The sequence below is a fragment of the Heliangelus exortis genome, chromosome 3 (genome assembly GCF_036169615.1).
Source record: "Heliangelus exortis chromosome 3, bHelExo1.hap1, whole genome shotgun sequence".
Classification (NCBI taxonomy): Eukaryota; Metazoa; Chordata; class Aves; order Apodiformes; family Trochilidae; genus Heliangelus; species Heliangelus exortis.
The window spans coordinates 78637352-78664374 of record NC_092424.1 but is presented as its reverse complement, the minus strand read 5'-3'; the positions used below and the strand labels follow the sequence as shown (position 1 = coordinate 78664374).

Here is a 27023-nt window from a genome sequence, read left to right as displayed (position 1 = left end):
ACTAAAATAATAATTGTAATAATCTGGTTTCTTTTATAGCCCCTGAAGGCAACTGCTTGTGATTATTTGCTGCTAGATACAAATCAGAAGCAATATGTGAATTAGGTTTTGGGAGCCATTGCATTAGCCTTGTGTTAAGGGAAAAAGAGTCCTGGTAGATTATTATGTGCTAAGGGAAATTGTCTCAATGCTGTTTATCTGCAACATATATTTCATGAGCTATTTTAAAAAGGTACCTCTTGAAAACAAATTGCTGAATATCCATATTTAGTTGGGGAGCAGCAAGGCATTACTCTCTTTTGCAGCTTTTTTGCTCCAGTCTCCTGAGTTGTGTTTTATCCTGCGCATTCATCCTGCCGGGCAGCGGAAGGTGCAGGAGGAAGGAGGGTCAGGGTGTGCAATGAAACCTCTCCTCCAGCCTCACATTAACAACCTCTTGTTTTTCCAGCCTGTGTAATGTTGTTTAGCTGCCCCTCATGTCATGTTTGTACCAAGGATCATTCGTGCAGTGCATTTGGTCCCAACTTCTGCTTCAGCTGAATTAGATCAAGCCAGCCCAAAATGTGTGATTATTTTTTTTTTTTCCCTCTGGTTAGACTGATCTTGTAATAAACCTAGGTCCTGAGGCTGTGTCTGGTTTTATGTATGAACTGGGTCAAAGTATTAACTGTTAGTCAGAGTTGATAGAAACTCATGTTTTGGTTTTTTTTAAATAATGCAGACAAGCTAACACTGAAAGAACTGTCTGAAGATGTGCTGATGTTCTGCTTTGTGCCGCATGCAGGGACCTGTCTTCTTGCCTCTTACCAGTGGTTTTGTATACAAGAAGCTTAACTTGTCTTTATAATCTCACTTGTCAGTAAAAACAGGTGTAATACTAACTATGTAAGTGCATCTTATGTGTTAAAGAAAAATACTTTTACCCTATTAAGCAGAACATAACAGGGCAGTACAGACATGCAACCTGTGCTTGCCTAGCAGGAATGAGTAGGTCATCTCTGAAACTCTTAATAGGTGTCATTTACTGACCCTTAATGGTTTCTCTCCTCTCCTGAGCGTGTCCCCTGGTGAGTTTGGGAACTGCCCAATACATTAAAGGACAGCATCAGACCTGTGTGGTCCCAGGCAGTGCACTTGCTTTTGTGGATGTAGTGGGAGCTGGGCTCCAGTTTTAGGATTCCTTTTACACTGCAGGGGTAATGCTGGATCCTGAGCACCTACAGCTGAGAGTGACTTCCAGCCTTGCCTCTTCCCTCCTGTTTGAAAGTGGTGGTACCCTCTTCTCTTTGAGAGAGCAAGGTGACCTTATAGCAACCTTCCAATATCTGATGGGGGTCTACAAGAAAGCTGGGGCAGGGCTTTTTACACAGGTGTGTAGTAAGAGGAGAAGGGGAAAACATTTGAAACTTGAAGAGGGGAGATTTAGATTAGACATTAGGAATCAATTCTTTAATTTGAGGGTGGTGAGACACTGGAACAGGCTACCCAGGGAAGTTGTGGATGCTCTCACCCTGGAAGTGTTCAAGGCCAGGTTGGAAGGGGACTTGAGCAACCTGGTCTAGGGGAAGGTGTCCCTGCCCATGCAGGGGGGTTGGAACTGGATGATCTTTAAGGTCCCTTCCAACCCAAACCATTCTATGATTCTATGAATCTATGATGAGTTGGGAGAATTCTTTATGGTGATTGTATCTGCTCTGTAACTCTTCCTCTGCCCAGAGCAGCACCACTTTTTGGGACTGCTATGATCTACTTTTATCACAGCAGTTCTTGCTGTGCTAGAACACATCTAAATGAGACCTTCCACCCTTTTCTGGCTTCCTCAAGGTAGATGAATTTTGCCCTTGAGAGTAGTAATCAATAGGATTTTCAAATGCTTTATATTGCTTTTAAACTTTTATAGCCCTTTATCAGTGTTTCAATTAAAGGAAATTAAAAATCACATAACAGGGTATGTGATGAGGTTGTGCAAGTTAGCAGTGTGAATTCATTGTGTATGATGGGGGCATAAAAACAAAATGAGAGGTTTCAGGGGGTCTTGCAGTACTTATTCATTATCAATGAGCAAAATAACAGCCTGAGATCTGCTAGGCTCAGCTAGATCCCAGGATGATCAAACTGTCTACAGAGCTGGATGTTTATCTGGGATGCCTGTAAAGTTAGATCATCTGTATTATACCTCAGTTTCTTTACCAGGGCAAAAAAAAAAAACCACCCGAGAACATGACAAGGTGTCACGTAACTTTCATGTGTATGACCATATCTGCAATAAGTATCCTGTGCTTGTTTTTGTTCAAGTGATTGATTTCAGTCTCAGGAAGCTGGGATATTGGCATCACTAAATGTATCTTTGAACAAATAGACTAAATGTTTCAGATTTTTTTTTTTTTTAATCTGAGGCAGCCAGCCATCAACTTAATAATAATTATAATGTATTTCTGTGAAGTATCTTCTGTCATTTTCTAAAATCTAAGCACTAGGACCTAAATAACCAAGCTTCATTATGGAGATGAAGTGAACAAAGAGAGGCATCTGGCAGAAAAATGGAGGACATTGTAAAAATAGAGGCATATGTTAGTTTGAGTAGCATTAGTCATTTCTGATATTACGTTGTCTATGAACCCCTGCTCTATTCAAAGCTGAAGGCTGAGCCAACAAAGCCAATTTTCAGGACATTCACACAGTGTTTCTTTCTTCCTGAAAACAAGCAGCTGAAGCTTGGGGTAATTGGAGGTGCCTTTTGGCCAGCAGAAATCTTTGCCACAAGGACAGTTTGATAATGCATCATAAATAAATCTATTAAAAAGCAAATTGGCAATTTTTTTCTGCTTTAATTTATATTATTATTTTTCCAATATGCTGTTTTCCTAGGGCATGTTCTTGATTCACTGTGGTTGCTTAACAACCACAGTGAAGAGGATCAGAGGATCAGAGAGAATAAAACTTAAATAAACATACCTCTTATTTTTACATATTTATTTGTATAGCCTGGACGAGGATGGCAGCTTGATTTTTGCAGAGCTGCAGACTTTTTGCCTAAAGCTGTAACATGGCTGAATAGAAACATTATAGGTTTTTTCACACTTTTACTGTTGAGATAAAAGTCAGTTTCAAACTTCTAAAGCTCGTTTTTTATGATCCTTTTTGGTTTGTCCTTTTCCTCCCTTACACTTATTTTCTCATGGTCTCTATTTTCAAATCTCTTGTGTAGCTTCTGAGAACTATAGCTTAGTGCAAACAATAGTGCATTATTTTTTGCAGTACCACTGTTTGTCACAGTAAATCTGGAACCAGAACCTCTACAGCTTGTAAACCAGAACCATAGAGAAATTAAATGACTCGTAAAAACCCCGGGAAAGCCTCTATCAAACCTGGCTCTGGAATACAGGTGTTCTGATTATATCACTGCACCCATCTACCTGTGTCTGTCTAATTGTTGATTTATTTGACTGTCTGACCTTTTCAGCTTTTTTTCTCATTGTTTCCCTAACTTGAGCTCTTCTCTTGATTCAGGCCTGGCCACTCTGCTTTTGATACACATGTTCACTTGGCTCACCAAGATGCTTTCCATCCTGGTAGTAACATAGGCAGGATACTGTTTCTTCCAATAGCATAAATATTATCAACAGTAATATGATGGAATGTGGATTTAATAGTAATTAAAATCACTACAGAACATATATCTGTTGTTAGAGAACAGAGATTTCAGGATGTTGTAGAGAACAGAGATTTCAGGTTTATGGCTGGTTTATATAATTGCATGTGCAATTAGTGTGTCGGTGTCAAAGGCTTTACTGAAGTGATGACTTTTGCACTGTTTTTTTTAATTTTTGTTAGCTTATTGCTGTTCCCTCCTGGCTGATTGGCAATTTGTTTCTGGGTGGTAAAGGTAGGATGGTAGTTTGTAGTTTTTTTAGATTTTCTTTTTTTCAGTGACAGTCTCAATCTTCCTTTGTAGGTCTTATGTCTCCCCTCTTCTCAGTGAGTTCCTAAATGTGAGCCTAAACAGATGTTTGGCCATTGGCTGAGAGGTTTAATTGAGATTCTTTTCCAAAATATTCTGACCTCCCCCAAAATTTCTCTTGTGTGCTTGCTTTGGTACAAGAGAATGAGGCAAGAAGATGCTGCTGGCTCAGCTGGAGCAAAATCTTCTCTCCCACCTTCCCTCAGACGGTGGCCAGAAGTGGATGGCTAGGGAAGAGAAAGGGCAAGAAGAAAAACCAGTGTGTTACTTCATAGAATCATAGGTAAGCTGATATAAGGGGCTAAGTAGCACAGAACAGCCACACTGATGCATGTGTGAGGATGCAGATTGAAGAGGATAAGGAAAAAAGCATTCAAGGAAGAGAACAGAAGGAGATGGAAATGTTAAAACCATACTGCAACTGTGTTTGGGTTGCAAAATTCAAGTTAAGTTATATTTGTGAGTGATTAAAGCTGACAGTCATGCATAGGCAGTCCACTGATACCCTTAACCAGCCTCCTAAATTCTTAGCCCATCTTGATCCAACTGTCCTAATTCCAGTCTTTCTTCTGGTACTTTCAACATGCTATCACCCCACTGTCTGTATGGTCACAGACTCCCTAGAACAATGAAAGATTCCATGTCACATTACATATTCTCCAGCTATGGTATTCTAGCCAGTTGTACGGCAGTTTAATAAAAATATAATTAAATAAATTTAAATTTGTTAATGAATAATAATGTAAGAATTGAGCAAGAAATCCCATTTCTTCTCAGTTCTCTCTGCATTGAGGCTGCTGTCTGTATTGTTTCCTTTCTTCCTTTCCCTCCTCCACTTCTAAGGTTTGCCAGACATCTGGGATAATGGAGTTTTTCATTTCTACAGCAAGTGCAGCACCTGCCATGTGAAATCTCTCTTTCTCTCTTGAGTGAAAGCTTTAACTGACACTTCTCCCAGACAGAGATTAAGGCCTGGGTATTGCTGTCTGGACTGGACATCTGATTAATACAGGATCCCTTTATTGTCACTCTGCCTTTCTGCTCTACCTCATTAGAAATCAGTGACTCTTCCCCAATTCATTCATGACAGGGAGAAAGGAATGCCTAATGATACACACAGATAAAGAAAATATATAGCATCCATTCAGCTAGCAAAATGAGTTATTTTCCCACGTGGAGAGGGGATTAAGCAGGGGGTACATTTTCTTCCTGCAGCTGCTCTTAGAAGCCTCTGACAGACAGACTGCAAGATAAATGCACGTGTACATGTACGTACACACGGGCATGGAGGAGCTGAGGACAGCTTCTGTTCCATGTGCAATTTTGTTTTGTGCTTACTCTTTAGGTAGGGGGAGTATTTCTTCTGTGGCATTTGTCCTGTGAGGGACTGCAAGGAGGGTTGTACGGGTGTGTTTTGGCCTGGGGGCATAATCCTTCCTGTAATGAATTGCACAATTTACTGCTGCTGTAATCTTTTTCATTCTTCTAAGCCAAGATTTTCTCTCTTTTTAGTGATGCAATCCTTCCAGGTACGAATGGTGTGAATATGTGCAGCAGTTTGCCTGGGATCAGGGCTTGGCATGTGCAGTTCTGCTGTCCCTTTCCCTGCTGCCTCCCAGCTAAATTGCTGGTGGCCAGGCTGGAGCTGGCATTTGGGGCCTGCTGCAGTTCCCTTCAGTCTGGGTGGAAGCACAAGCTCAAGAGATGCAGTGCAAAACCTGAGCCAACAAACTCTCTTGGACATGTGCTGGTTCCGTGCAGGGGCAGCGTGGCTGGACTGCTGATGCAGAGAGAGGTGGGAGTAGCTCAAAGGAGAGAGATCTTGGGTCTGTCTGCTGCTGACAGGGATTTGCTGGGGAGCAAAAGCCTTCTTCTGCAATGCTGAGGTGGTTACTTGCTGTCTGGGTGGTGAGACCAGTGTGGCCAGGGCTTGCCTCATCCCAGGGCACAGGGAGCAGAGCTGCTGGAGCTTGGGCTGCAGGGCTTGGGGCTGGCTGGAGTCTTGCCTGGAAGGATACGTGCCATAGGTGCTGGGAGCAAGGTTAGGAGGTCCAGTGTGCTGGGTGGTATTACAGAACAGAAGGGAAAGCTCACCTTAGATGTTTATCAACCATAATGTAGAGTGTAAAAAGGATTATAAATAAAAATATAAGTATATATGTACTTCTTTCTGAGTCAGTTCCATTTTACGGAACATTTGAATGTTACACTGAGGTGGCAGTGAATTGGGAAAAACTTCTTAGCTCTAGATAGCACGTGTGGGAGGAGTTAGATGTCAGCAAAGGAGCAAATAAGGCAGGCAGTAAAGGGACAGTTTTCCTTTCCTAAGTACTAAATAAAATTGAATATCTGTGGGTCAGAAAATAAACTGGTTGAGAGGAGGCCTGTGCCAGCTAGTACTTTAATGTATTTGAAATAAAGGAGCTCTAGTTTGGGTCTTAGTAGTCTTGTGTAAGTTGGGGAAACCTATCTTGATGTTCTTAGGATGTTTTATGGGGAAAATAAAGCCTGGCTTCATGTAGTGCCGAGCGATCATATCAAGGGACTTTGTGACCGTGTAGCTGTGCTGTGGGAATACACCAGTTTTTCTTCTTTGTGTCAGCTCCTGAGAAATGTAAACCAAAGTATTCTTGGGAAACATATAGAAGTAGTTTAGGCTTGTATCACATGCATCTTTGAAGATGCTTGGGATTTAACTGTTGAGAGTCCTGTGTAATGTATCTCCTATTTACTGTCTATTCTGAGTGTAACCAAAGCACTCTGCTCACTGCTCTTCTGCATTTCCTTCGTGCTCAACCCTTTATGGCCTTGGTGAATTGAGTATCTGACAGAAGTAAGAATCAGCAAAAACACTCTGGTTCAAGTTTAGTTCAGGTAAAATGAAGAACGTGGATGTGGGCAAATGTACTATGCCCACACGTGCTATGTGAGTGTTTTCTCATTGGAACTGGCAGCTTTCTTTGGTAGGAATGCTATGGATCAAGATACCAGAAAGTCAGACCTCGTGAAGAGGGTATTTCCACAAGCACCTGTTCACTTTGTACGTGAAGGTAAATCTGTCTCCAGCACAGAATGGGGTTCATTCTTGCAGCTCTGGCAAATGAGCTGTGACACACTCGTACTGCTGCTGCAAGTAATCAGCTAGAGGTTACTTTCCTGGATGAAATACATTTAAGTGGTAGTGAAGGAGAGGACAGTGATTTATTGTGATTGTTTTTCCCCATGATATTTGCATACTGCAATATGCAATATAAGCAGCTATATATAATGGGCTTTTTTTCCTTCATATGACACCATAAATCAAAAGAGAGGTTAAAAAAAATTGCTTGTAGTGACATTGCCTTTTTTCTTGAACATCCTAGGAGGAACCTACATCTGGATGCTCCAAATGAGCATATTGTTATATTTGTGTTGAATATGACAATATGTTTTTGTGTCGGGTAATGTATCTGTGAGGCAAATAAAATCATCTGAATATAACAAACATTTAGAATCAGCCTTCTTTGTTTTCGTTCTAATTCCCATCTCAGTGTAAAAGTAGTAGTTATAAAACTATTAATCAAAGATCTCAGTGAACGTTCTTTTATACTTGTCAGAATTATTAAGATGTAATAACTTGTTTGAGATACACTTGAGAAAAAACCACAAGTAACATAGCACTACTAGCTATTACAGTAAGGTTATAAATTAGGGTGTTTTACTGTGCAAACCGTGCAAACTCAGTCCTTTTTTTATGTTTGGCTTCGTTTAAATTGACAAGAATGTGAAAATAAAAATGACAAAAATAGATCAGCTAGAATTCTGCATTCAGAGGGCATGAGTGTGAATTGGGGGCAGAGAGGCAGAAAGAAGAAAGAGAACATAAATTTAGCCTGTAATCTGTGTGTAACAGGCTGAGATCACACCAGTTTACAAAGTATGAGAACTTTGTACGTTCTAATGGAAGGGACTTAGGTGGCAATGGCAGAACTTGCCCTCCTCCCTTCCTAGCTCCCTGCATGCATGCGTGCACTTGTGCTTGTTTTTCAGGCAATTGTGTCAGCATGGTAACAGTTCTTGTTTAGCACGACAACACTTCAGTGCACTGAGACTGTGCTGCTTGTTCCATCCCAGCATCTGGTGAGATTAAGTATTAGCACTGCTGTGTAATGAACAGCTTGCGGATGTGAATGAATATTTGAGGTTGTTTTTGTTTCCTTTGGTTTGTAGCCAACAAAGCTGTCGGGACGAACAAAGCCTTCCGGACTCCTACTATATAGATTAATTTACAGCTGCCAGTTTATATTAGTTGTTCTATTTATTCTGCTTGGGTGCTTTTTTGAGGAAAGGAGTATTTCTTAGCCAATTGTCTTGCGGAGAGAAAGGAATTCAAGAAATGTGAAGCAAACAAGTTCCCGCTAATTAGGCAAGGATTTGGCAGCTGATTTAGTTGCTCCCTTTTCTTATGATTTTATGTTATGGGAAAGGACTGAAGTTTGAAAACTGAATTTCAGTCGGGGTCTGATCTTTGTATTTACTCTCCTTCATTTTGCATTGGTGATCCTGTGGCTTGGTGAATAGCAGTGATAACCAAATTTCTTGTCTGCCTTTTTAAAAGCCTGACCCTACTGAAGGTTTTGACGAGCAGGGCAGCACGCATCTCCTGCCTCTGCCACTCCTAAGGTTCTGTAGGTTTATCAGGAACATCTAATGCTCCTTGTTTTTGTTGTGTTTCCATATAATTTTCCTTCTGTCCCTGGCTGCTTGCACAGAGTCCAGGCTGTGTGTGCTGACTGCATGAAGCAGCTGGGCACTGCTGGCTCTTGCCACTGAAGGTGTCCAAACATGTGTGCAGCCCTGCTGATTTTGGGGGTCTACAATGAGAGGTGACTGTGCATTGGGTGGTTATCAGTGAAAGCATGAAAGAACTTTCTGAGGGTCTGTCCTAGAGTCTTACTGATGAGAATGTAGATGGGCTGATGGCTTTCCTCACCTTCTAAAATAATTGCTTTGGAGGGCTCAAGTAGTTCAGAAGGGGATTAGTTGTTATGGCAGGATCAGGCGTACTGGGGGATGCAACCTTCCTTCTCACCCCCAGCAGAGCAATTTGTTGCCCAGATACTGAAAATGGGATCAAACTAAATATAATCTTCTGTGATCCTACACAGAGGATTCCTTCTCACTCACCAGGTAGAAGGTAGTGAGACATGAAACATCCCAGATGTTCAGGAGAGACCTTGCAGAGATAGAAGCAAGCACTCTCACAACCCAGAGGGTCAGGGGACTCTACTCTCCACCAAGAAAACCCCAGTGAACTTTCAGCTCTGATGCAGTGCAAGGGAGTGAAGTCTCTTAGGCTTTTAGAAATAATTTCCCTTCTGTTCATTGCAACAAATGGTCCCTTCTGTAATTCACTTGTAAACCTTGGCAGGTAGCAACTACACTGTCTTGTGTATTTTGATGTGAATGTCTAATGAGAAGTACAGAATAGGCATAAATATATATATATATATGCACACACTTTATGTTTTCCCATGTTTTCTGTTAAGGAGGTGGCTTTGCTCCATAGTAGGTGATTAGTAGAGTGTATGATACATGTGCTGTGATCCTGCTTTCTTCTGTGTTGGTTGGATTTTGGCTTTAGAGCTCCAGATGTTTAACCGTGGTGATGGTGCAGGTGTTTGCTATGCAATGTGCAGCTTCACTTGACAGATATTTTCTGTTCCTGTTTTTGTCTTGATTCTTGTGAAGGTCTTTTAATTGATTTGGAAATACCCATTTAATGAATGTTGTTCTTTTAACTGTTTCATATCAGATGTCAGAAGTATACGTGTGCTCCATTTAATAAGAATTTTATTTGCTGAGTGTGTCAGAATGATATGTACTGTGTGAAAGGCTCCAAACCCTTATCTGGTAGTCTCATGTTTCTGAGATTGTGTGGCAAAATGAAGCTGGTACTGTGTTTCTTCCAAGTATACTTTGACATAAAGTGGGGTGCTTACAGTTACAAACAAAAATCCAGCCCTTCCAAACTTGCCAAACCTCAAAACAAGCAGTCATTGAACTATCAAAATAAAAAGCTGTATGGGTTGTTGTTTTTTTCCTTTTCTTTCTGTTATAGCCAGTCTTTAAGGTGGCCTAGGAATAACGAGTAAAACTTTTTTAACTCATTGTTTTTCATAATTGTAATTGAAATGCCATTTCCCTTTAAAAACAACTCTGAATAATAATGAGAAGTAGTAATCATGTTGCATAAAAAAATACACTAAACAATTCACTGTTTTCTAATACTTTTCTTTATATTGAATAGACGTTTATGAAAACACAGCATCTTCTTTGTTAAAAAAATAGAATTGCCAGATTTTCTGTAGTTTCTACTTCGTTGCAAATTGTTTTGCCTTTATCATCACCAGAGATGCTGAGCTTCCAGTTTTCTTAAACAGCAAATTTTCTTCATTTTACAAAATTAGTTCTTCAAATTAGACCTATTCCTCCCAATGCCTCACTTCAATGCCAGTTGAGTCTGCTGCTCACATCACTACAAGGGATCCTCTTTTTGGATGTAAAAGCATGGGGCCCGATGTTGTCTTCAGGAGGTGTAAAGCTGAACAAAATGGTTTGGTTTGGTTTTTCTGTTGCAGTTGTGGGGGGTTTTTATTCCTAAAGCTAACAGGCAAAACTTCAGACTGGCCATGTGTCCAGTTAGCTGACTGGTAGTGATTAGATGTTCAGAATTATTTGCTCAGTGGATGGGGATTGTTTACCAGTCTGTTGCTTTGTCTTGGCCACATCTCTTTCTTCTTTTATCTGTAGACAGCCTGGGTACCTGAGTACCTGCTTGCTGCTGCCCCTCTTTCCTCTTATTGTTATGATAGGGCAGATAAAGAATACTCTTGTATAATACTTCAAATCAGTGTTTTCCTTCTTTTTTTGAATACAAAAAAACCCCCAAACACTAAACAGACCAATGAGATGGTTTTGCCTTTATTTGTGAAAAATGGACATCTAAAGATGGACATCTAAATTATCTTAGGGATCTTTTTGAACATTCTTAAATCACTGTTTTTGATTTATGGAGTCACACTATTTCCCTACAGTTAACTTTTTACACAAAAATTTTAGTTATTATTTGATATTTTATTTATAGTTTCATGTTACAGCTGAATAAAGAATCAAATTTCTCCATTAACCACTGACAAATTTCTCCACATAATCACATCTATGACCATATGGCAGTCAGGAGCCTGTAAGACCTAAGTAGATGGAAAAGAACTACAGTACTTTTCAGTACTTGACTTATTTAAGATGTGGAGGGTTGTTTGGTTTTTTTGTCCTTGATTTCTCTGTATCTCTAAATTCATTCTGCTTATTTTGATTGTTATCAGTAAATTGAGAAGTCTTACAAAGAACTGCAGAAATATTTATTTTCTTTCTTTCTCTTCATTCTGCAAAAAGCATGTCACTATCTATTACCCCATCCAAGTCAATAAGGGCTTGATTCTTGTCTGCATGCAAAAGGGAAATTGCCCTGCAGTGCAGATGAACAGAGTACATTTTTTTCACTAAGCTTCCTGAAACATTATTAAGAGTAAAAGCTTTGATAGATGTTGTGGTTGAAGACCTTCCTGCCTTCGTGTCAAATGGTGGTATGGGTTTCTTGATTTTCTTTCATTTACAGCAATGACTCAACAAAAATAATGACTGTTGACTATATTATAGAAAGATATGTTCAGAGTAGACATAATTAATTAGACCTTGTAAAGTTATCAGCATGTATAAAAAGCTACAAAAAAAAGACTTCTGAATGTTTTCTTTCTGTAGTTCCTGACTTTTTTTTCCCCTTTCCTTCTGCTGGTTTTATTGAAGCTGGTAACAATATTGTTTTAAAAAGCAAACATTTTTACTCATTTTTACCATCCCATAGATTCTTTTTAGCAAGATCTGAAGGGCCAGCCTCAAAATAGTGTGCTTACTCTCACGAAAACAAATAAAGCAGAAAACCTTTGTGATATCTTTGGGTGTGTTTTTCAAATTGGTAGCTATTCAGTTGTGTTACGTGATTTTGAACTTTTTTACCTTTTTCTTCCTGCCACAGGTGGGAAGCAGGCAGTGCACTGAGCAGCCCTCACAAGCACAGCAAGTATATTTTCAGACAGACCTGCTTGTCTGTCCAGACACATCCTTGCATTTGTCCAGCTCCAAGCTGGATCTCTTATAGGAAATCAGGAAAGGAGTCAGTAGTGGCAGTAAAGTGGGAACTGCCACTGAAGCTGAATGTGGTATTTGGGTCCCAATATTCAAACCAGAAATGGGACTAATATGGTACCCTCACATGCATATATGAAAAGCATGCATTTTACTATATATTAGGTGAGGTAAACTATTTTCTGTACTTGTTAACATATACTAAACATGATGATTTAGAATTACTGTGAGAAAGATAAGCAGGTGAAGGTTTTTTGGGTGTTACTGAAAGATCAGGCTATTCAGATTTGGATACTTGACTCTTAAGCCAACTCATCTACCTTTGACTTTCTTCTAGTGAGTGGAAAGGTGTTTCCTCCAGAGGACATTCAAAATCTCCTAATTAAGTGCTCAGTCTGGCTTGCCTTCTATCTCCATAAGCATGCTCTGCAGTCAGTGAAGAGGAGGATGGTGCTGGGATACTTGTGGAGAGGCTTCATCTGTCCCTTGTCTGTCCTGTGGGGTGGTCGTTTGGGTTCCAGTATGGTGGTGAGAGAGGGAGGTGGGGCAGTGTAGGCATCAGTTGTGAGACGTAGTTTAGGGGGGAAATTTGACAGCTTGTTAATTTGTTTGAGGTAATTCCTATACACGGTGCTTCTAAAACACCCCATGCTTTAGAGGAAGCTGAATGAGTGACATTTCAGGGGCTGGCCATTCTGTTGTTGTCTAAAGTTCTTCTGTTTTCTTGTGGAGGGCATCTCATTCTCACGGTCATACTGCTCCATAGCCCTTTGTTCATCTTTTGCCTCTCTCTTTGCCCCTTTTGGACGGAGGGACATAAATCTCTAAAAACATTTAGCTAAAATGTCAAGGTACTTAATGAAACAGTGATACAGCTTGTTATGTTCACCATGAAGAATTTAAACAGAGTAAACGCAGACAGCAAGTTCTAAAAGTGTCTTTTTCTACAAGAACCATAAGAGTTCTCTGGTGTCTGTGCACTGTAGGCTGTTACAGAATCTGGTTTTAATGTGTGTGGCTTACAGTGACTGTGCAATTAGCTTAACTAATGTTCCTTTGGCAGCCCTAACTTTGAATTGGCTAACTTTTATGTTCTCAAACTTCCCCTCCAGTATTTCTCTCTTTTCTCATTTGATTTCTTTCTGAAGAGCAGTGTAGAAAGTAGCAAAAGAGGGTGAAGGAAGACACAATGGAGAAATGCTATAATTCAGTTGAACACATATTTGAATTGTGAAGAACTGTTCTTTTTGTATCTCAGGCTGGCAATCCCGTTCGCTTCAAATCACATGCATTGATTTTAAACAGCAGATGTTACACCCAGCAGAAAGAATTCTTCAGTGTGCTGGGTTATAGATGGGTAAGACTCACAGACTAAATGTTCCATGATCCGAAAAAAGAGCCCATGTTCAGAGATCCAAAAAAACCGTACTACAGATTTCACTCCATTTGCAAATATGAACAATTACAAGCCTTTCAGTTCTCTGGGTATCAGGAGATGGAGTGAAATCCAAACCCCATCAAAGTTAACAGCAAATGACTTAATAGGGTCAAGAATTATACTTATTTTCTACTTAAGGTTTTTACTTGCTTAAGATTAAGTTGCACCAAGAATGCCTTTGCTGATGCTAAGTGACGGATAAGTGAACAGTGGTTAAAAGGTGCTGGGAATCCTGTAGCCTGCAGATGGGATCTTAGGACTATAATTACAGTTCAGAGGACAGTCTACACACAATTTCTAGCTCTTTCTTTTAAAAGATGGAAGCCTTGATACAGACAAGTACTTTCTTTAATGGGTGGCCAGTTTTTCTGTTATGTATGGAGTTCACACCATCTAGGTAGAGTTGTGTGAAAAAGAAAGATCAACTCCCTTTGTGGTCAGAGGAAGGGGCCAGAAATAACTTGGGAAACTCATCCTATGACTGCCTTACATCCTTTTATCTTTCTCTGTGGACTGTGGAAGTAGGTTAAACTAGTCTAACCAAATCTTTCCTGAGGTTTAAGTTAGGTGAGATGTAGCCAGCACAGTGACTACTGAAAGGCTGTGTGTGCCCAGTCATTAACCTCCAGTTAAGTGAAAGAATTAGAGGGACTGACTAATGTATTGTCTGTAAATAGTGTAAAATAGAATATAATGGGTGGGAGGAACAGGGAACTGCAAAGAATTGGCTGAAGTCTCCGGGGTTGTGTCTTTTCCCTTCCCCCTTGCTCCTGGGTGGATCAATAGAAAGAGAGAGCAGTTGTGTAATGGCTTTTTCCCCATCACTGTGTGATGTTAGTCTGACACATGCAATTTACTTGGAAAAGCTTAAGTAGCCTTAATAACAGAAAGTCCCAGCAGAGCTGACACTAATGGTCTCCCCCATTGTCAGTCTCAACAGAGAGATTAAGAACTGAATGAACAAAGAGACCAAATTACCATCTCCCCCCTATGAGTGTTGCTGCATGAAAGCAGGTATGAACCCTGACAGTGGATCTTTGGACAGAATCTGGCTCTCTGCAGTGCCCTGGTAGGAGGGGATTTTGTCTGTGCTTTATTTAGCACCATTACTCAGGGCTGCTGCAGCAGCATTACCCAGTCCAGCTTTTTTTTTACACAAATAATTAAGTCTTGAAAGACACTCAGTGTATCATGCCCTGATAATGCATATTATTGAATACCCTTCACACACTAACCACCCTATGCACTGTGTTAAACCTAGCCCAACTTGGTCTAACATTTTTTTTCTATGCAGCTTTGCACAGGAAAATAATCTTTTCTTGGCCAGAACTCAGTGAGGTGTAACAGTGCAGCTCTGTGAGGTGTGCACCCAGAGATGGAAGTGTCCCCACTTGCAAAAATATCTCAAAGGAAACAGAGCATCTGTTTCTGCTTTCATCTGGAGCTTGGGGAGATTTAGATGGTAATATAAGCACTGTATATGAATGGCACTTCTCTTCCTAAGTGCTAATCCTTGAATACATGACCAAATACTATGCCATCTCTCTTTTACCCCCCTTCTATAGGACAGGTTTGTATGATCAATCCAACATTAAGTTAAAAAAATTGCTGCTGCATGTGCTATGTATTTATGTCAGTTTTTTGTGGCCACTGTATAGAAGACTTTAATTACAACTCATTTCTCACTTAGAATATTTGGCTTTTTTTTATGATTGTTGCTTAATATTCTGTGAACAGCATGACAGACCAAATTATTCTAATAGAAAGGAAAACAAACATGTTTGTTTTGACTGTCTGTGAAAAGTAGATCCTCCACCTTATTCAGTCAGTAGCAAGGAAAAGCAGATCACTCTTCTGTCAGCTGCTGATTTCCTAAGATCCTGTTGTGCTGACAAATTAGTTGTTAAACATAAACCAAACTTGTGTCCTTTGGATTTAGAAGAGTTAACAGCATCAGTATCAGTGCTGTGTAGCTTTATCAGTCTCTGCTGTATAATTCACTGTATTTTTCTACATCACTTATTTACAATACTTTGCCAAGTGCACCAGGTTAATGGTGGACCTCAACATTTTTGTATTTCAAAGGTAGTGAAATAGAAGCTTTGCATTTTATTAAATGAATGTGAGAATATGAGTTGGTAATTGATGTTTCTGTAGAGGAACAACCCTGTTCTTGTACAATAGGACAACTAGGATCTATGGGGCTAAGATATATTTAAGATGCATAGTAGTTAATGTTTTTTTGGTAAAAATTGATTTGTGCAGCTTTTTTTTTTTTCCTGTGTGCATACAGCATACACATGAGCTCTATGTACACTGAATGGATGCAATATTTAATCTCAAGTGAAAAGTTTGACACTCATAGGAGCAGTTTGAGGAAGAGGATAGCTTTGGTAGTGTTTAGAACCATGCTTTCTTAAATTTTAATTCTTGTCTTACTGTAGTAAATCAGTTTTGTTGTTCATCTCCAGCAGTTGGTATTTACTCCCTTGTATATCACAGTGGGTTTTTAATTGATTAGGGTGTCCATCAAAAATGGGGGAGAGGAAGTTTCTTGCAAGACTCATAAAAGGCAGGAGGATGTAAATCTTCTTTCCTCTCCTAAATAAAATTAGAAAAAACCTCCTTCTAAATGGACTGCTGTGTGTTCTGGGAAATATCTGTGTTTTTCCTGAATCATGTGCATTAAGCAAATCTGATGGTCTGTAATAAATTGCTACATGCTTATGAATATTTACTTATGTGTGGCCTGGAGTGTTTTCAGAAGGTGTATGAACTGATGGTGAGACTGAAGCAAATTTATGTTACACTTCCAGGAAACATGCCACTGTATCTTTTGCCTTGTCTGGCCACCTATTGCCTTGGATAATTTTCCAGGGAAGAGAACGCAGTATAAATATAAGCAAAGCTTTAATGAAGAAGAAAAGCAATTTTAGTCACTATTTCTCTAAAATAAACTTATCCTACTGAATTCTGATATATGGAAATTTCTCTGTAATCACTGTTTGGAAAACTTTTCTGGTATATTTCTTACTAATTCTTAGAGTTACTCTAGAATTTAAAGGAGTGAAGAAGGGAAAAATGGAAACTGCCTGACCAGTGCATCTCATGGGACAGTCTGCCAAATGATCTCTGCATCTTTTAGCTCTCATTATTATTTAGCTTGGTTGGGTGATATGTTCAGGTTTCCCAGAAGACTTTAGCAGGGCAGGAACTCAATAAATGGAATTTCTTAACAACTTATGAGCAAGGCCATGCACACATCAAAATAACATAATTTATACAATTGATACTTTTGGGGTGTGCTTACTTCTTTATGGCATGGCACGTCTCATTCCAGCATTCAGTTAAGGATATTTAAGGGTATATATTTTTTTGATGTGATTTCTCTCTCATTGTTGGAATAATGCAAGGAAATGCTCTGACATCCCTGTGAGGTGCCCCTGGGCAGGCTTTGTGCTGCTGCAGAGCTCAAGGCCAGGTTGGTTCCCCATGGTTCTGGTGGGCTGGTAGCCATGTGCTCTCTGCAGCTTAAGTGCAGTCCCTACCCACAGCTGCACTGGGGTTTTTTGGCAGTTTTGCCTTGCCCTTGGGGAGTCCTCTTTTTTGTTCCTCCACTTCTTTCTCTGTATAGGAACTCGACAGTTTCTTTGAAGACAAGACTGGCAAAATAATGGTCTTTCATTTCATGTCCTCTCTTTTCCCTTCTTGCAAGCCCCTTGTTTTCCAGTAGAGGCAGAAGTTCTTCACCTGCCCTCTTGTGCTAACCTCTCCACTTGCCCTGCTCATCATGTACCATCTCAATCCTTTCACTGCTTTTTAATTTCTTTTAGTATCCACTCTCACCATCTTCCTCTGGTTTTGTTAGCAACATTAGCTTGTATGGATCTCCTCCAGCTCTCACCAGTTAAATTCATGCACCTAGGTACACTCTGCAGCTCACTTCTCCCAGCATACTCAACATGTTGTCAGTATCTGTTGGTGGAGTCTCCCACTAAAGCACCCAAGCCTTTACCAGCCCAGCTTTGCACATTGCATTCTGAGCAGCAGCTTTACTGACCTCTTCCTCATCTCAGTTTACAACACGCACATCTCAGCCTCGCTTCAGCTGTCAGGTGTCTGCACTCCCCGATGTTGTTCTTGAAATCCTGCCCATTCTTTTGTTCTCTTATCCTTCCCTCCTCAGGTTCTTCTGCCACCTCAGCAATTTGCTTGGACCATCCTCCCCCACACAGCTTTCTGGTAATTGTTCTCTATGGTTGTGCCCTTGGTCGTTTGTTATCTGCACCTCGTGGATAAGATTACCTTGAGATAAAGATCACCTCAACTTCTGCCTGTTTGCTGAAGACTTTGTTGCTGTGCACTCGACTTAACTCCTGTATGGGCCAGAAATCTCTCTTTCTTTCCAGAATAGTCTTGTGGTCCTGGTGACATCACCTGTCATTTTTCTATCCTATAAGCTCAGATTTTTTCCCTCTTTTCCAAACTATCACCAACAATTCTATATTTTTGATCATGTGGACAATACCATCGTCCTTCTTGCCACTCAGATTTCTAATAAGATGATCTTTAATTCAGGGTTCCTCTCTGTGATTGTAGCCACAATGTACCTAAAACTTGGCAAATTCTTTTGCATCCATCTATTTTGTATACTTCTGTACTGTTAAAACTGTGTAGAGAATCTATGTCTCATAATTTGTGCATCTATTACTATAATGTGCTTCAGTGATGTTGATACTGTTAGGATTTTACCCTGCTGCTGCTCTGGAAGACACCAGCAGAAGTTTTTTCCTCAGTCTTAAGAGCTGAACCAAAGTCCTTTCCTCCCCAAGAAAATTCCTTTTTTTCTCTACCATAATAAACATAAGGTAGTTGATGTTTTTTGGGAGCCTCAGTGTTAAGAACTGAGATTGCATCCCTGGCTGATTCAGGATGCCACCACCTTCTGTTCCCTCCTTGGCACCTTTGGACAGAAATGCTTGTGCCCAGGAGGAACTAACTTGAAAACAGCTGTGGTTCTGCTTGTGAAGCCTCACTCAGGGCTTCCCCTTTGCTTGCTTGGGCTCTTCAACTGATCACAGCAGTTTCTGTATCCCTCCTACACTGTGCCTGTATCCAGATGCTGTCTCTTGTTTTGTTGTTTTTTTTCAGTCATGCATCCCATGACACATACAGTTTCTTGTTTCCCTGACATAAATGAGCTTTTAAGTCCACCACCTTATTTCATCATGGAGCTGGCTGTATTTGTTCTCAGCTATACTGTAAGTTCTGCTTGTTGCTGGTGATGTGGAGATGATGTCAAGAAGGAAAACAAGGGGAAAAGCATGTGGGAAAAGAGCAAAAAGGTGAAATACTTCAGGGGAAGATTCTGGGCATACTGTGGTGAAGGCAAGACTTAATCTGTTAATACTTCAGATCTTTTTATTTCACCTGAGGACAGCCAAACATTGGAGTGGTCTCCCAGAGGAAGTGTATTCCCCCCCTTTGGACAGTTTTCAGTCTCAGCTCAACAGGGTGCTGAGACATCTCATATAAACTATAGTATTAGAAGGGTTGGGCCAGATGATCCTTGAGGTCCCTTCCAACCTGACCTTCTATGATTCTGTGGTTATTTCAGGCTGCTTACAGTTTTCCAAGATTGAATAGCAGCCTGATTCAGGCTGATTTTCACAGGACAATAGGTTTTGATTGCAACTATGAAAAATGATAGAGATGACAGATAGAGAAACAGTGTTTTCAGCACAGCTGAGACACTGGGCTTAAGTTAAAATATTTTCTTTTTTTTCTTTTTTTTCTTTTTTTTCTTTTTTTTTCTTTTTTTTTTTTTTTGTTTTGTTTTGTTTTTTGTTTTTGTTTTTTTGTTTTTGGTATTTGTTTGGGTTTTTTTGTCTGCTGTGGGCAGTAGGTAGAGAATTTGTGTCCAACCAAGTGTCCTCTAATGCATCCGATGTCAATGTTCCAGCAATCACTTGTAGGTGCAATGTGAACCAGTTGTACATTTCAGAAGTATTTTGCAAGGTGTAAATGTAGTGATAAAAGAGGAAAATGGCTTGTTTGAGCCCCTAAATTCAACTGAAGCTCTATAAAAAGTGTTGATCTCAGTCTCTACAATGAAGGGGAGACTGTGAGGACCTGAGGGGCTCTGACACAAAGGAAGGAATGAATGAAGGAAAAATATTGTACTAGCAAGCCAATTGAGTGCAGGTGACTGACAGGAGATGGGCTTTGAGATGGAGGCATGGAAAGATGAAAGCACAGAGAAGAAGAACATCTCAGATAAACATAGAAATGACAATCGAGGTCCTTTCTATTTCTCAGGGTTTTTAAAATGTTCTTAATTAATTTTTTAATCTTTTCTTTTATTCTGAATACCTCAGTTTGTTATCTAAGAGAATAACAGGATCTACTATCTCTGGGTCTTCAGATGTTTTATAAAATTCATGCTGAGAATTGCTTTATAAAGATCATATTATTTATTCAAATGTAAAGGAAATACCTTACAGTAAGGAAATCAGTCTTACTGTCATTGTCCAGAACTCCATCACAGTGAAAGATGAGATGCAAATAAAAAAGCATTTCAACTCATGAGATCCCAGTTGAAATTCCTAAGAGTGGAAGAGAGAGGCTGAATATGATTTCTTCTCTGAAGATTCTGTTTTATCTGAAGATAAAACAAAAAAAAATCTTCTTATCTGAAGATTTTTTCCTAAAAAGATGGAAACTGATAAGCAGCTATAAAATACTTTTCTGAAGGTAAATAGTTCAAATACATGGATTCTGAAAGCTGAAGTCTCTTCTCTTTTGAGAGACATGAGTTTTCTCTCAGTGTCATTCTTGCATTGTGAAGTACTACAGTATTATTTTACCATCCTTCCACCATCTTATTTACTTTATTGTATTTACTTTATTAACCATAGCAGGGCTGGTTTGCTCAAGCTTCTAGTTTGGGATTCCCAACAGTGGGACAGGTAAGGTTTACATTTTTTCTAGGCACAGAGGAAGCTTGAAAATATTGTCCTGGCTGCCTGAATTTTTAAGTCCTCTCTTTTTGTGTGATGACCACTGTAGGAAATGATACAACGGGAACCCTATAACACGTGACAACTGTGTTGTTAGCTCTCTCCTGGATCCCTTATGGTTTATCAACCCTCATCTGGAAGTCGAGGGAGAGGGTTGGAGGAAGGGTACAGTGTTCCACGTGTGGCCTCAGAAGTGATGGATAAATAGCTTCCCTTGATTTGCTTCTCATATTCTGTATGTAGTGCAGTATGAAGCTTGCCTTGTTCACAGTGAAATCATGCTGTTGGTTAATATTAAGCACAGAATAGGTCACTGTAATGCCTGGCTTCACCAGCAGGACCATTTCTTATCTGGTCAGTCCCCAGCCCATACTGGCCCATGGGCTGTTCTGCCCTGTTGCAGAACTCGACCCATCTTGGATATTCCCATTGGCTTAGTCCTGAAGTTTGTCAAGCTTGATGGATCAACACTACTTTCCAGCATGTCAGTCATTCTCCTGATTTAAAGTCATTCCCAGAAATGCCCAAGATCTATTCAGTGCCATCATTGAGGTAACTGATATTAAGCAATAGCTCTTTGGTATATCAAGCATGGGTGGCTGTTTGTGATTTACATTCTTGTTGTGGAGATGCTGGGACATGTATTCTATGAGGATGTGTTCCATGATTTTTTCAGTAACTGAGGTAACATAACTGGTCTCTATTTGCCTGGGACTTCCTTCCCATAAATCCTATCTGAAGATGGGTGTGATGTCAGCTTTTTCCAGTTACGAGGGACTTCTCCCACTTCACCATGGTTTTCTGTGGTGATAGAGCAGTGATCAATCAACTCTTCCAGTATGAGTGATTGCTATCTAATCCCATGGAGGTGAATAATCACCTTCTTTAAGTCCTTACCCTCTTGCTCTATTGGTTGCTGTAATAATTCCCAAACTGTGCTGGTATGCACAGGGATCTGGCAGCAGGCTTTGCCTATGAAAACTAAAGGCAAAACGGAGCTGGAATACCTCAGGCTATTGGTATTTGGCCATAAGCTGAATTATCTGTCAGTAGGTTGTCTTCTCCACTCATTAAACTGCAAGTTTTGAGAGGAGCAGCAGTTCAGCAAAGTATATAAGCAGGCTTTCCCAGAGTAGTAATGACAGCTTTCTAAGCTGGTTACCAAAACACAGACACCTGAGTTTGTAATTCAGGAACTTGAGAGATGAGATTTATATTTCCATTTTGCTAAGTACCAGCATCATCTGTTACACAGAGCCAAATGCTGTACCACAAAGCATCTGGAATAAATGACTAACAAGAAATAATTATTTTTACATAATTTGTGAAAACAGACCATGTTTTGCTTTCCCTTGCTTAGTCCAATAATAGTTAAACCACGGATGCTTTCAGTGCAGTTAGGGAACTGAAACAGTGTTCAATTGTTGAAGCATTGTATAAACAGGAACTTAACAGCAAACACTCCTATTATTAGGGGCAAGAAATTCTTAAAAGTGTGGCTAACTAGTTATGACTTAAGTTATACAGCAAAGGATAAAAGGAGTTGAACTTAGGTCTCATTAGGTTAATCTTATTTTGCACTCCATGAACTGTGTTAAGCTTAAACTCAGTGTTAGTGCATTTTGTAATCTCAGGAGCTTGGGTTTCAGTGGATCATGCTGTAAAAGAGAAGAAAGCCAGCCTGGACTGCTTCTGTTAAACTGCTTTCTGAATAGGATCAGTACAGTGGTTGGGTTGAAAGCTAAAATCAAATTCCCCAATTTTGTTTTGTTCATCTGACCTTGATTGTCCCCGGGCAGGCCACCCATCTGGCCAGACCCACACACCCAGCACTCTGCCTGGGTAAAGAGAAGATGCTCAAGTGAAAATGTTTGGAGTTTGCCCTGTAAAGCCTTTTACACTTGATATGAAGCTCACAGCTCCTGGTTCTATTCCTGAGCTCTTTCCTGGAGAGGTGATGGTACTGGATTGCCTACAGGTAGAAATACCACCAAGCAAGGTCCTGCTTGGCAGCCTTACTCTCATCATGCCTCCTTTCACACCAAGAACTTTCCAGTGTTGAGACTTGGTGCATCAAAGCTGGAGAGGTTGGGCTTTGCTGCAAGGACATATTTGGACCCAACAAACCCATCTGTGGCTGCTTTACTTGTTTTAAGACTTTCCAACCTTAGCTACCCTTGATGGTTGCTTTAGGCCTTTAGGACATGAAGATGGTTTCATGTCTGATTCTTCTGCTGTTCTCTGACTTCTAGGTGGTATTTTTGGCACTTTATTTATGTGATTGTTAGTGGGTCACGTTCCACATTCTAATTTGCAGAAATAAAAGTTGAAACTTGAACAAGGAGTTTTAAGCAGAGCAACTAAACTATTCATATTAGGTCCTGCACCTTAAAAAAAAACAAAAACAAAAAACAAACCAGAGTTTTTCCTGAGTTTGTTAATGATAGTAAAGGTTCTTGATAGTCACAGAGGACCTTCCTGAGGAAGTGGAGGAGAGATTAGCTAATTTATTTTACTTTAAATAATATTGGTACAGGGTTTTTTTCCTAATTTTGCCATTTAAAAGAAGATAATTGGTGATTTTTAGACAAAGATGGAGTTGGAGCAGTGCAATAAAGACAAGGGGGTTAATTTAAACAAACTTAAAGGAAGTTGTATTCTTATGGGAATGATAAGAATTCTGAGAAGGGATGAATGGCTTCCAAACAAAGCAATTTAAAGTTTTGCCTTTAATGCCTTGAGACCAGATAAAAACAGAGAAACCATGGTAAACACAACTATGGTAAAAGCTGTGAGAAGGGATTAGATGACCTCTGGAGATTTCACTCAGATTTCCATTTCTGTAATTCTACCCTTAGGTTATATCTTTTTGCGTGTCATCTTGGACATGGCTATTAATTATCTAGCTGTAGTTTAGATGGAGTTTGGTTATTTGTTTCTTTATAGTTCAGTTCATATTTCTAATTAAAATGAAAGAGAAAGGTGTGTAAGAGACTGTACACAAAGATAATGTAATTGACAGCAAACTACTAAAAAGGTCAAGATGCAGACATAACTAGTGGTTAGTTTTCCAGTGTCTTTCTGCATTAGCAGTTTTTTGTACGTAAACACATCTGCTGATCTGAATGCATTAGGAAGAAGGATAGGAAAAGCAGATGGATTATGCAGGATGTTAATTAGTAGGAAAGAGGGACAATGAGGTCTTCCAACAGCATTTTCTAATTGAAGTCACTGAACGGGCATTTTGGCAGTGATTTCTGCTTCAGAGATCAAGAGGGATTATTTATTCTTAGCAGCTTTCTGTCTGCAGCTCTCAAAAGTTCAAGTAGGGCAAGTGACTTCCACCATCAGTGAACACCACTGAACAAGCAGTGACACTGCAATATGACCAGAAGTTTAATTTCTTGCCTGGCACAGCTGGACAGATTATTTGGTCTCCTCTCTAACCGTAAGGAGAGGAGATGACCACTGCTCCAGCTTTGTTTAACAAGAAGGTTCATTTGAAAAGGAATCATTCTTTAAAAAAAAAGCAAAACAGAACCAAGACCGTCCTATACAGGTGGTCTTTTTGTAAGACTCACGTGAATTTACAGAGTGTGTGCTCAGCATTGGAATTGTATGCTCTTTTCTAACCTTTTCTTCACCTGTACTTGAGAATGGTGAAGTGTGGCTGGCCAAGAGGTCTGTCTCCCAGAACCAGCCTGAGGTAGATACCTGGTGAAGCATGCAAGAAATGGGCAAGTCTGGAGCAGGTCTTTGCTATAATACTCCCTCCATTTGCTAGAAGCTTTCATATGAAAGATTTCTTCTCCTTGTTAGCTTTCAGAAGTGGGCAGGAAAACTTGTTTTTAAACTGTTTTTCTGTAGCATATATGAGAAGCCAGTCACCTTTCTCCCCAGTGCAGTCATTACTGTTTAGAGGTGATAATTGAGCACATCGTTTACTCTTACGACTTTCTCTGTTTTCACAGCAGCAAGATCTTTTGCCACTAAGGTCGATATCTTAGGAGGAAGGTGAAAAAACATTTCCTCCTTGTTAAAGTGGCAGCTGCTGCTCACTTTACCTCTGTGCCCTGGGGAATCTTCTGAAACTTGCTATTCTGCATATGTACAGAGCTGCCATTTTACCTTTGGAAAAGGAAATCACCAAAAGCCTTCAGCCCTCCACCCCTGCATGTCTGAAGCACTGAAATTATGGCTCAGGCATAGTAGAGACCTCCAAGTCTTCTCATTTACTCACAGTTACTGCTAACATGGTCATGGAGTATAGAGGGGATATGCTGGCTTCAGCAAGGATGTAATTGCAAATATGGCAACAAATAAACCTGGAAAAGCAGCAAGGAGGGGGAGCTCGTAGGTGTGCTTGTGTAAAGAGAACAAGAGAGGGTTCACAGCTAAGAATGGAAATTTTAGCCAATATTCCTAGTAAGTTTCCATAGCCAGAGAAATGTCTACTTGCTCTGATCCACCCAGGTGCCAGGGCTGAAACAGGATGCCTGGACTGGGGTGGCAGTGATGTGTGATGGGGAAGGTGCTAGAGAGAGAAGCAGAACAAGTCCTTTTCCTGATGTAATTGATTTCTTGCACGATTTCTCGGAAGATATGAAGGTCTCTGTCTCATTTTCCTTGTTCATATAATTGTGCAGCTCTCACTTTTGCATTTTCAGAGATCAGTTACTGGGATAACCAAACTGGAGAGCCGGGGTTTGAACTCACTTTGTTTATTGCAGGAAGCGGCTGTGAAAATCTGAAGAGGAAATGATTGGGTTTGCTGAGGTGTTTTCAGGCAGCTGAGTCCTGCAGAAAACACCAGAGCTAATTTTCTGTACTCCTCAGTCTGTTTTGATGCTCCATTTATAATGTGTTTCTCTTTATGCAGGAGTGGTGAACTGAGTGGTGGTACAGGGACTGACTGCTGCAGTCAGCACAGGAGAAGGCTGAAGTTGTCATTGCCATTGTCCCCAGCTGGAGGCTGTCCTGTCAGACACAGCTGTGAAATGTTCCTCAGGAAAAACTGAAGTGTAGATCATTAAGAGTGAGTAAAAAGCAAATCTCATTTTTTAATATGTATTTTTTCTATAATGCATTTAATAATGTCATAAAGAAATTTATTTGGAAATGCATTAAAATTCCTGGGTAAATATGGAGCGAGAGGAACTCAAGAGTTTTACCTGTGGTGCCAGGTTATGCTCTTTATGTCACACTGCTGCATCCTTTTTAAATATGTAGTTCCTCACCTCCTCTGCTATCAATTGACACCCCCATTGAACTGCATTTCTAAGGACCAGTGGCTCCAGGCTAGGGAAGAAAAAGGTCCAATTGAAATGGGATTTTTCTAAGCAAGAGGCTCTTAGGAAGGAGAACTGCTTTGGCAGGGGGAAAATCACCTGGGAGGGACCAGGTATGGGGACTGATGTGAAAGTTGCACAGTAAAATATCTGGACAGCTGTATCAAGAAAGGAAATTTCCTGTTTTGTGGGCCACATTCACCCACTCTAGCAGGGGAGCTAAGCTGGAATCAAGAGAACAGTGTCCTGACCTGCCTTCTCCAGGACACGTGTGGACAACCACAGTTTCCAAAGGCAGAGAGAGACAAAGAACATTATCAGGATGTTTCCTCTTTTCTCAGTGGTTGTTTTTTTTATTGCCTTTTAATTTTGAATAGTAAATTACTGTGTTCGGAAACCCTTTGCAAAGCACATTCTTAGCTACTTTGTAGGTTGTAGTTCTAGCCTTGAAGAGATGAATTTGTAGACTCAAAGGATTGCATACTCAGTGATCCTACAGAGTATGAAGAGGTGGTTGGAGAGGGGTTACTCTGGTGTCCCAGGCCTGGCCCAGGTGTTTCAACCTGGGTACCACTCCTGCCTTTGCACAGCTGACATAGCATGAAATTGAGTGATTGGTTTCCCTTATGGTAGCCCAAAGAGTTTGCTTTTGTGGACTGCTTGGACCAGCTGGGATATTTGTTTAAGGTATATACATTATAGCTTATTAACTTGAATAAAAGTTAACAAGCTGAACCTTGAATGAAAGCCCATTGCATGTCTTGTGAGGCTATTCTAACAGCAAGTATGTTAATACCTACAATTCTGGTATACCTGACATAAAAAAACCCCAAACCCAAACAAACGTTTCCTAAAAGCCTCATAATTAAAGCAGTGGCAGACCAACCAATATGTTCTTAGAGACACAGATTGCAGTTACTTGTTTTTTTTACTTCCTTTCCTACTTAAAACAGAATTACAGTTTCTGAATGCTTCAGCAGGATAAATGCTCAGGTACAGGAAAGCATTGTGGGATACTGAATTTTCAGATAGGTGGAGCCTGTAATGCTTTCTGTAAAAGACTATGTTTTGGACAGCTTACGTGGGTGGGCATACAGTGCACTTCCCTGGTGTGCAAACCAGGACTGCAGCAG

General features: G+C 40.2%; 1 protein-coding gene across 4 annotated transcripts in view; it reads left to right on the top strand.

Annotated features, from left to right (window-relative positions):
• The window catches only part of ANKRD6 (ankyrin repeat domain 6), a 102028-nt gene that overhangs the window by 23818 nt on the left and 51187 nt on the right, over nt 1–27023 (top strand). For all 4 annotated transcript variants that reach the window (XM_071741339.1, XM_071741336.1, XM_071741337.1 and 1 more), the window contains one exon: nt 25482–25637. The gene's annotated coding sequence lies outside the window, so the exon portion shown is untranslated. The remainder of the gene's footprint in view (nt 1–25481; nt 25638–27023) is intronic.